The sequence below is a fragment of the Sphaeramia orbicularis genome, chromosome 8 (genome assembly GCF_902148855.1).
Source record: "Sphaeramia orbicularis chromosome 8, fSphaOr1.1, whole genome shotgun sequence".
Taxonomy (NCBI): Eukaryota; Metazoa; Chordata; class Actinopteri; order Kurtiformes; family Apogonidae; genus Sphaeramia; species Sphaeramia orbicularis.
Window position 1 is genome coordinate 42,194,618 of NC_043964.1, and position 8,005 is coordinate 42,202,622.

Genomic DNA, 8,005 nt, shown 5'->3' on the forward strand with positions numbered 1-8,005 from the left:
AGTTTGGAGGCAATGAAAAAAACTGTTCCACTCAGTCCCATTGAAGTGCATGGACGCTGAGCGTCTACAGGCAAATGCACTGAGCTGAGATCGTATGAGAAAACAGCGCAACGGGAATATATGAGAAGTGAACAACATCGAGTCCGTTGATTTGTGATAAAGCTGATTCTGAACATACTCGTCTTTGAGATGAATGTGTTCTAACACATTTGTAGTCAATGAAATGTCAACACAACCATACATATTTAACCATTTAATTTTCGTAATTTCAGGGGAAGCTAAGCTTCCCTTACAGTCTTTGAGAAATCGCCTCTAGCAACAGCCAAAACAGAGCATATCATGTAAAGTTAGAATCTGAGCAATGCAGCCATGGAAGATATAAAGTTATACACGCAGAAAAGAAAAGAAAAGAAAAGAAAAGAAAAGAAAAGAAAAGAAAAGAAAAGAAAAGAAAAGAAAAGAAAGGAAAAGAAAAGAAAAGAAATAGCTCCATGTCAGTGTGAGGGCAACTGCTGTGAGAAGAAACACACTACGCGCATTCTCACAAGAAGCTGAAGCCTGAAATAATAAACCACTGTGGCTCTTCCCACACTGTCTTGTCTATACTCATGCATCTGTATAAATTCTGTTATATATTAATTTCTCTGCTTTTTTTTTTTTTTTTTTTTTTTTTTTTGCTTTTTATGATTCCTGCTATTAAAGTGTTTGTGTGGCCTTAAGTCTCATTATGTGTTTGGCAGCACTGACGTGGTTATGTAGTCAAAAATATGAGATTAGATTTGCAGCAAACTCAATAACCACACACACACACACACACACACACACACACACACACACACACATATACTGTTTTAAATATGATGTTTAAAGAGTTGGACTGCAATCTACGTCTGTCAGCTCTTAGTCTCACACTGAGAGCATGAAACAAAAGGGTTCATACATGTCAGATGCATATACACACAGCAAAAGATAATAGATTTGTAGACATATTTTCACCTTTTTTTTTTTTTTTTTTTTTTTTTTACCTTAACTCGGCATTCACTTTTCATTTTTAACCACGTCCAGATTTCAGAATGATAGTTTTTGTGTAATGTGAACAAAATTACTTGAATTGTACTGGAGGTTATCATTGCTTTAGTTCTGGTTGAATATGTTAATCTATGCGTTAATAGATGTTAATCCATGGGTTAATCTATATTTCTGCCTCAGTTTGTGATTTTGCTTATCTAAAACAAGGACAACAGAGCAAAAAGCTGCAATGTATAACAGCGTAACCAAAATGTAAATGTCCTTACTAAAATAAGAACAAAACTAAAATGAGCATGCAAGCCTCCTTTCACTTTGAGCCTAACCCTGAATGGCATTTATTCAAGGCTCTGAAAAATATAGTTCTTCATGCTCCTGTGACTTCACCTGGCTCTGTAGAGAGTTCAAAGGGGTTCAGTGTACGTCTGTAGTTTCACTTAAAGGCCTGATGGAGGATGGGCTTGGATGACATCAGTGATGCTTCAGAGTGAAGATTAAAAGTCAATTCTCAGGAACTGCAGACCTGACAAACAGAGATTGAGTTGTCAACTCCAATCCAAGTGGAAAGAGGAGGTTGTAAAGGGAGGACGAATGGGCCATGAGAACAGACATGAGAACTGGAAGGATCTTCTCTCTAACTCTGAGCGCCTGAGCATCTCCTCTTGACAACAGCTGCAAAGTATCAGACGCTCTCTGATGAACAGTGAATCTGACAGCCAGGAAAAGAAACCCAGAAGACAAAGGCATCATGTTAAAAATGTTGGCTTTGTCTGCCAAGGATTAGTGTGTGTCTAAAACACCTTGTGACTAAACCAGGTTTTTAGATTTACATTGTACTTTAAGTAACTGTGTGATAAATGAGAAGCCATAGACAGAAAAACACCCAGACAGGATGGTAAAAGCAGAAAATGAAGTTTGTGGAAGGAGGAAAAAGTGGGAGGTAGCGAGGAAGGAGTAAAACAGGATGAGAAGTCTCTGAGACCGAAATGGTTTTCTTCCCAGGAAATGACTTTCTCACAAATCACAGACACAGCCAAGAAGCTTTAACTCCTGTCAGATGGTGAAGTATTACTGACACAACTGTCACTCACACAAAAGTGTTTCATCCAGTAAAAACTCATTCTAAGCAGTCATGAAAAAATTATTCCACTTAACCCAAAATATCACCCTTCACAGTGGGTGTCCGGCAATGTGGATGGGTTCTTTTGATTTTGTGAATTTGACTCCTGCTCCAGAGAAGACATCCAGTTTAGCCCCATGTACTCATGAATCCCAGATGTGCATTTGGAGAACACTGCTCAGAGCTGATCAGTGTGATGAGTTTAATATACTATATGGAGTTTTAGGTTAATGAAAGAAGTCAACCACTGTGTCTTTGTTTGGACTGTGCTTCTGTTTCCGTGGATTCTGACCCGTCAGGAAGCTGAATGTTGGCCCAGAGACAATAGAGCATTGTAATGTTAGTCTTCAGAGCTTTCTAGGCTACAATAAAAAAACAGACACACACTGAAACACTTAGTCCTGACTGCTCACCTTTCATTCTAGAAACCTAATCTAACTTTAGGTGAAGCCAGTTTTCTAAAAATATACCTAAGTACTAATGCAAATAAACACCCAAAAAATATTTTTGAAACATAACTTCTCTTTCATACCAATGTTGAGTAATACATAATGTATGAGTGTAAAACTGTTGATATTCTCCATATGTGCAACGTCTGACACGTCTCAAACGTCTGAAAAATATATGCTCACTCTTAATTTTCTGCGATATATTTCTGCTGTGTTTCAGATAATATACTGAGAAAAATAGTGATTAAAAGTCATGAAACAATGTATTTGCAGTACTTTATGCAAGTTTTTTGAAGCAGTGAACCTGCAGCTGCAGTAATACAGTCCTGATGAGTGACAGAGCGGTGAACTGAGAAGCTGTGGGATTCCAGTAGGTTTAAGTGAGTCACAGATACTCAGCAGGGATTAATCCCTTTTTCCTGTATGTCTGCCTGCTGAGGAGACAGATGACAACGTCCCAGAGAGCTTGTGGGCACTGAAACAGTCCCTGTGCGTTGAGACACATTGTGTTCATAGTAAGAGAGCAGGGAGCACTAAATATTCCCCCTGTAAATCAAATAGGATTAACTTCCCCAGATTACACAATAAAAAATATCACTACTACTAATACTGCTGCTACTACCACTACCACTACTACTACTACTACTAGTAGTCTTAAATTCTGTGTCTTCCTTGTGATTTAAAAATATTCTGATGGTGGTTAGTGCTACAATTTTTCTGCTTAGGTTTGTCTAAGATCCAGCCCAAGGTTTAGGGGGATCCTAATGCACAGAGAATACAATATTTACAGATATGTGTGCACAATAACCTGAAACTAAGTGTTTTTCTTATCTCAGAATTTGCCATTTTATAACTACAGCTATGTTTCTAGAACCAGAGTGAACTTCATCTTCTTCTTGTTCTTAATTTATTTTTTCATTTTTACCACAGGCGCCATCACGCATTTACATCCACATAATATACTGGAGTGTGGATAAACCAAGATTTATCATCGCCTCAAACAAAAACCCAGAATGGACAAACCAAATACTGACTTCAGAGTGGGGTGTTTGTGTTTTCAGTGGCCACTGTAGAGGAGGGTGAGGTGGGTATTGAGATGGTTGTGACCTGACACTTCACCACTAAAGTACATGCCCTGCCCTTTAGGGGGGGATTACAAGTGAAGAATGGGGTAATGTGCAACTGACAACAATGATGCCTGGATAGTTGAATGGTTTACAGACAACAAAATAATGCAAACATTAAGAACATTAAATTCTCTTGCAAGTACACACTGAAAAGTGAGCATAAATATACTACTCAGACAGACATGGGGACTGTCTTTGCCAAACACTTAATGTTTATCGTGACTTCTCTGCTGCTATATGTAACCATGTTCCTGTTCATGGGCAACTTTTAGCATGTGGTTGACGATAAATGTGTTTTTAAAATTGTTTGTGTATCTGGAAATTGATGTGCAGTGGTCGGTAAAGCTGTCTATGTCTGCAGTTCAAATGTGCGGTGAGGCTCAGATTTAGATAGCTGTGTTACACCCTGTAATTCACATGTCAGCTCAAACCTCACTGCCCTGGAAGGAAAGTGACAGGAAGGGATGCAGGCTGGGGGAGTCAGTTTTCACTGGCACTGGATGTTTGTATTGTATTTGTCTGCATGTAGGTGGTTAGAAATATGAAAAACACAGACTGTGCTGAACCGAGAGATGTCATATGTATTAAAAACAAACAAACAAACAAAAATGTTCTAGTTGCTATTCAATTGTAGAAACTGATCAGGTTGGGTGAACACTTCCCCTGCTCCTCTAATTTTGTTGAAGTTTTGTCAGACCTTTATGGGGCAGCCAGTCTGTCGCCATTCAATGTCACTTGCATGGATGCATACATTTTTTTAACACAACAGGTTCAAAGAAGTTTGTTCAGTCATACCCTCAAAAACCAACACTGGTTTCAATTTTAAACATTTTCCTTTGCTCCACTTGTTGTTTTCCCAAGCCTCTTATTTGCTTGAATAAGAATTCCTTCCCTCCGACTCTCTGGTGTTATTGATGTTGTTTTGCGTTTGTTCTATGTTAAACAGGAAATTGCATGGGGTTATCCTCATTATCCTGGGACATTTACAAGATCTCATCACTGGTACCGTAATGTTACAGAGGCTATGACTGCTTATGTAACAGCAGGGGTTTTTATCGGCCAAAGCAGCAGCAAACATTCATTTGTGCATGATACTAATTTTCTTTTATGGAGCATTAAGGATATTTTAAGTACCAACAGACTGATCAATACTGAGAGCTTCTCAAACAATCTCTCGCCTACAAAGGAAGCCATGAATCACATGTCAAGATATAAATCTGACTTGAGTACTCTTGTCATTCCCTTTCGCTGGCTCTGTTTTCCAAAAAAGTCAGAAAAGACACATTCTTCATGGACACAAAGGGCTAATTCTGTGCACCCGTCAGCCTTGAGTCATAGACGGAGCCATGGGGGGTCAGCTGCTGCGTAAAAAGCCGGGTCTGTTGTACTCTGGGCAGGAGCAGACTGGAACAAATATAGAAATGAAACCCATAGAAACTGGTGATGTTTGCTAGATAGTTGAATAGTTTAACACAAAGGCGTACTTCAATGGATTCTCACTGTCTCTATTTGTTTTGTGGGTAGCCTTGTTCACGTTTTTTTTTTTCTGTACTCTGTCCAACATGCTTGGGGAATAATGATTTGGATAAAAAAGTAAATTCAAGCAACTCACTTGAATATCAGTGATGGGATCAATCCGCATTCATACCTTGGTATCTTACAGAAGCATGTTAAATAAAGCAGCACAGTGGACCAAAACAGCAACATCTGTGAGAGGTGAACAACAGGTTTCTCATTTGGAAATTTGTTCTGAACAACCTTGACACCTCCTACCTTGTTTGTCTCATTGAAAAGTGACTTCTTAAAAGATCTTAACAGTGAAATACTGAGCACTTTGGTAACTCTGTAAGATCTAGCTCTGTGTGTCTGTCACATTCCAGCATGAGCAAACTGTGGGGTCCAGTGCAACTGTCAATGACTCCTCTGTGCCGCTGTCACCTCAGAGACAACAGGAATGCTCATCCAGCGCAGCCTCCCTCCCTCAGCCAGACCAGTTCCTGGATGGACTATCAGAGGATGGATTGGCCTGTCTGTGCAAGAGGCCGAGAGTAAAAACAGAGGGGGCAAGAGGGAGTGATTAAAGAGGAAGAGAAAGACAAGAGGACACGTTGGTGAGGCATAATTAAAGTTGAGGCCAAAAGTGAAGGCAGCAAACATGTCTTTTTTTTCCTCTGATCTCTAACCATACATATAAAACCACTAAAACTGCTGACCTCGTTTAACACATCTTTAAGTGAGTGAACACAAGGAAATGAGATAACCAATAATATATTTGTAGTCAACCACACAATATTCATTTACACAAGCAGCTACATAGGTCTTGATGTTTTCAATGAGAGCGTCCTCAGCTTGTGACGCTTCCGGTATGTGAGTGGATATGAGTTCAAGATATGATTTTATCTTTATTTTAATCTCCATTGTCTCTCAGCAGCAGCTCTGAGACCCCAAACAAGTGCTCTGTTTATTCAGGGGAGGCCCAGAGGCGAACCACAGCCTGACATTTCCCATCGACACAGGCCAAGAAAAAGGTACATTCTTTTGCAGGACACTCTGTTTCCTGTCTACCTTTGCTCTATAAGACACATTTCTCACCACACAGCTGCCACTCTGTCCTATTTTAACATATACTGCTGATGTGAAAAAGTAGCACAACATGAAGTCTGTTCATTTTATTGGCATACAGTGACACAGATACTGGTGTACATATTTTCTATAAACCCTAGTTTGTTATTATATTGTATATAGACATGTTTTACATCACATCAAGCAGCTACAGTAAATATATAAAGCATGTGAAATAAATATATCTGTGACAAAAACATTGTCATGTCTGTTATAAAGTTTTATTAAAGTCACTGGACTAAAAAAAGAATTTCAGCATACATCCAAACATATGCATCATCATCCTATACCATTATACTTTATACTGGGATTTTATGCTGTTGTACAGTACATATTTACCTCCAACAAGTGTAACAGTAGAGGTTATGTTTTCATCGGGGTCTGTTTGTCTGTCTGTCTGTCTGTCTGTCTGTTAGCAAGATTACTCAAAAAGTTAAGGACGGATTATCATGAAATTTTCAGGAAATGTTGATACTGGCACAAGGAACAAATGATAAAATTCTGGTGGTGTCGGGGGGGGGGACTGATCTGCCTTGGTGGAGGTCTGTGCTCTCCGAGTGCTTTTCTAGTTATTCATTATACTGTTTACATATTTGCTCTATATTCGTGTGTGTGTTTCAATACTGTACATATATTGCATGTATATTTCTTGTTAGAAATAGAGACACACAGCCATTTCAACCCTGCAAAAACAACAGAGCTGAAGGCTGCTAAAGGCTAAAGACTTTTGGACAGAACTGTATGTATGTTCACTGACTGCTGACGTTGGGGTCAGATTTGAGTGTTGAATTAAACTGTATTATTTGTGTTGTGGTAACTAATTTCCCTGTTGGGACAATAAATGATATCCTAATCATCATTCTCATCATCATCATCATGATCATCATCTTCATCATCATCATCAGTTGTAAAATGTGAGTGAGTTTCTCCGACAGAACAGAACACGCCAAGAGTTACTCCCTGAAACATTTTACAGCTGATAGCAGCAATCGGATTAACACAGAAATATCTTATTGACCTCTGACTTTTATTTGTAGTTCAGTGATTTTAACAAATGTTAACAATTTATAACCTGGACATCTGAAGAAGATGAACACACACATTGCAAAGACATAAGATCATTTAGCTTTTCACCTCCTCCTAGCCTTTGACCTTTCATCTTCAAACTAATTTGACAGGTTCCACACTTCAAAAATCAAAATCTTACCAAGTGTATTTTTCCTCATTTCTAGTCAAAATATCTCATCACACTTAAAATAAGACATAATTACCTAAAGAGTGACTTTTCAGTGAGATATAAGAACTTATTTTTAGGCAATAGATCTTGAAAATCTTATGTCAAGAAATCTTAACAAGACAATTTTCATGTGTTCCATTGGCAGATTTCCTTGCTTAATTCAAGATTTTTTTTTGCTTAATTCAAGATTTATTTCATTTATTTATTTATTGTTTTGCTTAATTCAAGATTTTTTTTTTTTTGCTTAATTCAAGATTTATTTATTTATTTTTTTGTGCTTAATTCAAGCACAAAAGAATCTGCCAGTGGAACAAGTGAAAATAATCTTGGTAAGATTTCTTGAAATAAGATTTTCAAGATCTATTGTCAAAAAATAAGTTCTTATATCTCACTGAAAAGTCACTCTTTACGTGATTATGTCTTA